Here is a 6,037-nt window from a genome sequence, read left to right as displayed (position 1 = left end):
CACCTCCCGCCCCGTTGCCAGGCAACCGTATCCAGGACGCCGGGAGGAGGGGCGGGGCAGCCCCCTTGGGCGTTAGCCCCGCCCCCGGATCGCTCCGGCCAGGCCCCCTCCTTTCACAGCAATAATCATACTAATATCGGTGTCTGTTAAGCGCTTACTACGTGCCGAGCACTCTTCTAAGCGCTGGGGGAGATACAAGGTCATCAGCTGGTCCCTCCCACTCTTCACCCCCCTTTTATAATGATGATAATGGTATCTGTTAAGCTCTTAATCCATCAATCAATCGTGTTTATTGAGCACTTACTATGTGCAGAGCACTGTACTAAGCGCTTGGGAAGTACAAATTGGCAACATCTAGAGACAGTCCCTACCCAACAGGGGGCTCACAGTCTAAAAGGGGGAGAAAGAGAACCAAACCAAACATACTAACAAAATAAAATAAATAGAATAGATATGTACAAGTAAAATAAATAAATAGAGTAATAAATATGTACAAACATATATACATATATACAGGTGCTGTGGGGAAGGGAAGGAGGTAAAATGGGGGGGATGGAGAGGCCATCCCCCTCTACGTGTCAAGCACCGTTCTAAGCGCTGGGGGAGATACAAGGTCATCAGGTGGGCCCACGTGGGGCTCCCACTCTTCATCCCCCTTTTATAATAATAATAATGGTATTTGTTAAGCGCTTACTATGTGCCAAGCACCATTCTAAGCGCTGGGGGAGATACAAGGTCATCAGGTGGTCCCACGTGGGGCTCACACTCTGCATCCCCCTTTTATAATAATAATAATAATGATGGTATTTGTTAAGTGCTAACTATGTGCCAAGCACTGTTCTAAGCGCTGGGGGAGATACAAGGTCATCAGGTGGTCCCACGTGGGGCTTACACTCTTCATCCCCCTTTTAAAATAATAATAATAATAGTATTTGTTAGGCACTTACTATGTGCCATGCACTGTTCTATGTGCTGGGAGAGACACTAGGTAATCAGGTTATCCCACGTGGGGCTCACAGTCTTCATCCTCCTTTTATAATAATATGATAATAATGACAGTATTTGTTAAGCACTTACTATGTGCCAAGCACTGTTCTAAGCACTGGGAGAGACAGAAGGTAATCGGGTTATCCCACATGGGGCTCACAGTCATCATCCTCCTTTTATAATAATATAATAATAATGATAGTATTTGTTAAGCACTTACTATGTGCCAAGCACTATTCTAAGCACTGGGGGAGATACAAGGTAATCAGGTTGTCCCACGTGGGGCTCACAGTCTCTATCCCCCTTTTACAGATGAGGTCACTGAAGCACAGAGAAGTGAGGTGACTTGCCCCAAGTCACACAGCGGCCAACTTGTACCTCCCAAGCGCTCCGTTCAGTGCTCTGCACACAGAAAGCGCTCAATAAATACGATTGAATGAATGAATGGTGGAGGCAGGATTAGAACCCACGACCTCCGACTCCCCAAACCATGCTCTTGACACTAAGCCACGTAGAGCCAGCATCGACAAGGCCACAGCCCCACTGTTGGTCCAGCGCTGCTCTGGGAATCAGAAGAATTGGGTTCTAAGTCCGGTTTGTGACCCGCGGGGACGAGCGTGTGAGTGGCGATGTGTGATAACTAAAATCAATTTCTCTGTGCCGGCTCTTACTGAAGTCTGAAGTTAGCCTAGGTTGTGGGCAGGGAAAACGTCTGTTTCTTGTTGTACTGTACTCCCCCAAGCACTTAGTACAGTGCTCTTCACCCAATAAGCACTCAATAAATACAAGCAAATGAATAGGCTGCTATTGTTCATTTCCTTCCACCTGGTCTCCCCCTTGCTACACTGTGAGCCCTTTGTGGGCAGAGATTGTTTTTTTGTTGCTGAATTGTACTTTCCAAGGACTTAGTACAGTGCTCGTCTGTTTCTTGTTATACTGTACTTCCCCAAGCACTTAGTACCGTGCTCTGCACCCAATAAAGAACTCAGTAAATACGAGCAAATGAATAGGCTGCTATTGTTCATTTCCTTCCACCTGGTCTCACCCTTGCTACAATGTGAGCCCGTTGTGGGCAGAGATTGTTTCTTTGTTGCTGAATTGTACTTTCCAAGGGCTTAGTACAGTGCTCTGCACTCAGTACACGCTCAACAGGCGCTGAGTTCAGAGCTCTGCACACGGTAACCGCCCAACAAATACGACTGAATGAATAAATACGATTGAATGAATGAATCTTATTACAATCAATCAATCAATCGTATTTATTGAGCGCTTACTGTGTGCAGAGCACTGCACTAAGCACTTGGGAAGTACAAGTTGGCAACATATAGAGACGGTCCCTACCCAACAGTGGGCTCACAGTCTAGAAGGGGGAGACAGAGAACCAAACAAAACGTATTAACAAAATAAAATAAATAGAATAGATATGTACAAGTAAAATAGAGTAATAAATACGTACAAACATATATACATATATACAGGTGCTGAGGGTAAGGGAAGGCGTTTATATTAATGTCTCAATGCCACCCTGTTATATTGGGCTCTCCCAGTGCTTAATACAATGCCCTGCACACAGTAAGCACTCAATAAATACCAGAATTAGCACTATCACTACTTTTCCAATATTCCAGTATGTGGCTCTATTCCGTTTTTTGAGCCGCCTGCTCCCAAAGAATCCGCAAATTACCTTAACCATTGTTCCCAACCTTCTTCCTTCCCCACATTTTGGAACAATGGCAGTGTGGCAGTCTCAGGATGGCAATGGAGAGTTTCCAGTCCTCTACCAGTCTCGAAAGTGGGAGGGAGAGTCAAGCAGAGGCCTACCCATTCCATCAGTCTGATACAAGTCCAAACTCTCCTGTGCTGGGCAGCAGCAGTAAACTCAAGTTTCCTGCGAGGAGGAAAGCAACGGTAAAGCAATTCCGGATTTTTTAATCAGGAAAACTCTATGGATACACCAGCAGAACGAACGCACACGGAGGTGGGGTGTTCTGGGAGAGATGTGTCCATGGAATCGCTATGGTTCGGAGACGATTCGACAGCATAAGACAGGGCAAGGCAGTCATTAACGTACTTTCTTATAAACCGCATTGGTTCCAGTAATGCTGCACATTTTACAGGGCAGCAAGTTCTGTAAAAGTGGGATGGGGATGGCTTAACAAATACCATTATTATTATTATAAAAGGGGGATGAAGAGGGTGAGCCCCATGTGTATTTACCCCAGTCCTCAGAACAGTGCCTGGAACATAGTAAGCACTTAATACTATTTTCTCACCATTAAAAATAACAACAATAATAATAATACATTTTCAGAACATTTAAAAATATCAACGGAAGATAGGAGAGGAAGGCGGAGCGTAATTCAGGGTCAGGCTGATCTAAGGAAAAGTGTCAGAGATATTTCCGCCAATTGCCCCGGGCATCCTGGCACTGGGCTGGCAGAGAGCAAGGTTCACAATGAAATATACGTGTTTACATTCCATCACAATTTCGGAGTGATTCAAACCGGCTAGTGACTATACCCGCCCGGCTCCGCCACTTATCGGCTGTATGGCTTTGGGCGAGTCATTTAACTTCTCTGTGCCTCAGTGACCTCGTCTGGAAAATGGGGATGAAGACTGTGAGCCCCCCGTGGGACAACCGGATCACCCTGTATCCCCACAGCGCTTAGAACAATGCTTTGCACATAGTAAGCGCTTAACAGATGCCATCATTATTATACCAAGAGGCAGCAATACTCTTCAGGCCCAGAGATGGCAAAATGATGAACCCTCCACCGCTACCCTAATAAAACCTGAGGTCTTTACTGGACTTTGACTCTAGAACCGATACTAGAACCCAAGGCCCTTTCTTCTCCCCCTGGAGCGTCACTCACACTTGCTCTTCACCGTTCACCACCTCTCTCTCTAATAATCTCCCAGTTCTGGAGCACTGTACATGATATTCCCCTCTGCCCTACCAACCCCCAGTTCCCAGCGCTGGGGGACATACCAGGTGACCAGCTTGTCCCACGTGGGGCTCACAGTCTTAATCCCCATTTTACAGATGAGGTCACTGAGGCACAGAGAAGTTAAGTGGCTTGCCCAAAGTCACACAGCAGACGAGTGGCGGAGCCGGAATTAGAACCCATGACCTCTGACTCCCAAGCCCGGGCTCTTTCCACTGGGCCACGCTGAGAGGAAAGGGCTGATTTTGGTAATGTCGTGAAGGTGGAACCTACAGGACTTAGTGATGGATCGAATGTGTGGATTGAACGGGCTTGTGAGACAGTAAGGATGGTGGTGTTATCTACAGTGATGGGAAAGTCAGGGGGAGGAAGGGCTCTTTTAGACATACATATAAAAACGGAACCGTTACAGTTTCTAGGCATTTGAAAATAAGAATACCAGATTGGAGGTTGTCCAGTGCTTCGTCAAGTCCAGGAGTCAGGCCAGAGGAAAGAGGGCCTAGCCACACTAGCTGGAGCCAGGAACCAAACCGCTGCTTCGTTCATTCAGTTGCACTTATTGAAGTCAGCTGTGTGACTTTGGGCAAGTCACTTCACTTCTCTGGGCCTCAGTTCCCTCATCTGTAAAATGGGGATGAAGACTGTGAGTCCCACGTGGGACAACCTGATCACCTTGTATCCCCCAGCGCTCAGAACAGTGCTTTGCACATAGTAAGCGCTTAATAAATGCCATCATTATTATTATGTACAGTGCTCCAGAGCTTACGGGGTGCAGAGCACTGTACTAAGCACTTCGCTTGAGTCTCCCAGGGCTTTAAGCGTGGCTCAGTGGAAAGAGCCCGGGCTTTGGAGTCAAAGGTCATGGGTTCAAATCCCAGCTCCGCCAACTGTCAGCTGTGTGACTCTGGGCAAGTCACTTAATAATAATAATAATAATAATAACAATGATGGCATTTATTAAGCACTTACTATGTGCAAAGCACTGTTCTAAGCGCTGGGGAGGTTACAAGGTGATCAGGTTGTCCCATGGGGGGCTCACAGTCTTAATCCCAATTTTACAGATGAGGTAACTGAGGCCCAGAAAAGTGAAGTGACTTGCCCAAAGTCACACAGCTGACAACTGGTAGAGCCGGGATTTGAACCCATGACCTCTGACTCCGAAGCCCGGGCTCTTTCCACTGAGCCACGCTGCTTCTCTGGGCCTCAGTTCCCTCATCTGTCAAATGGGGATGAAGACTGTGAGCCCCACGTGGGACAACCTGATCACCTTGTATCCCCCCCAGGGCTTAGAACAGTGCTTTGCACATAGTAAGCGCTTAATAAATGCCATCATTATTATTATGTACAGTGCTCCAGAGCTTACTGGGTGCAGAGCACTGTACTAAGCGGTTGGGAAGTCCAAGTTGGCAACATCTAGAGACGGTCCCTACCCAACAGCGGGCTCACAGTCTAGAAGGGGGAGACAGACAACGAAACAAAACAGATTAACAAAATAAAATAAATAGAATAAATATGGACAAGTTTATTAGGAGGTGATCAGGTTATCCCAAGGGGGGCTCACAGTGCTCTGCACGCAGGAAGCGCTCAATAAATACGATGGAATGAATGAATTAATTAATAATAATAATAATAATAATAATAATAATAATAATAATAATAATGGCATTTATTAAGCGCTTACCACGTGCAAAGCAGGCACTTCCGCCCCCAACAAACATGGCGGCCAAACGCCTCAGGCACCGCCTCAATTCCCTCCTGACTCAGAAGGGGAGAATCCCCTCACGTGACGACTGGGGACGCCCAGACTACGTCACCCGTGACGTCATCACGTCCCCGCGTGACCAGCCGAAGGGCGCGCGGGCTACCGCGGCGTAGCCCCTCTCGAGGGCTGTGATTGGTTGCGAGGGGAGGGGCGGGGTCGTCTCCGAGGCCCTGATTGGCTGCGAGGGAGGGGAACCCGTTGCGGGGGCTGTGATTGGTTGCGAGGGGCGGGATCTGCTGCGAGGGGCGGGGTCGGCTCCGAGGCCCTGATTGGCTGCGAGGGACGGGAAACTGTTGCGGGGGCTGTGATTGGTCGCGGGCGGCTACAGTGTGTGGACGGGGCC

Source organism: Tachyglossus aculeatus, chromosome 4, assembly GCF_015852505.1.
Source record: "Tachyglossus aculeatus isolate mTacAcu1 chromosome 4, mTacAcu1.pri, whole genome shotgun sequence".
In the NCBI taxonomy this organism is placed as follows: Eukaryota; Metazoa; Chordata; class Mammalia; order Monotremata; family Tachyglossidae; genus Tachyglossus; species Tachyglossus aculeatus.
This window is presented reverse-complemented; position numbering follows the sequence as displayed.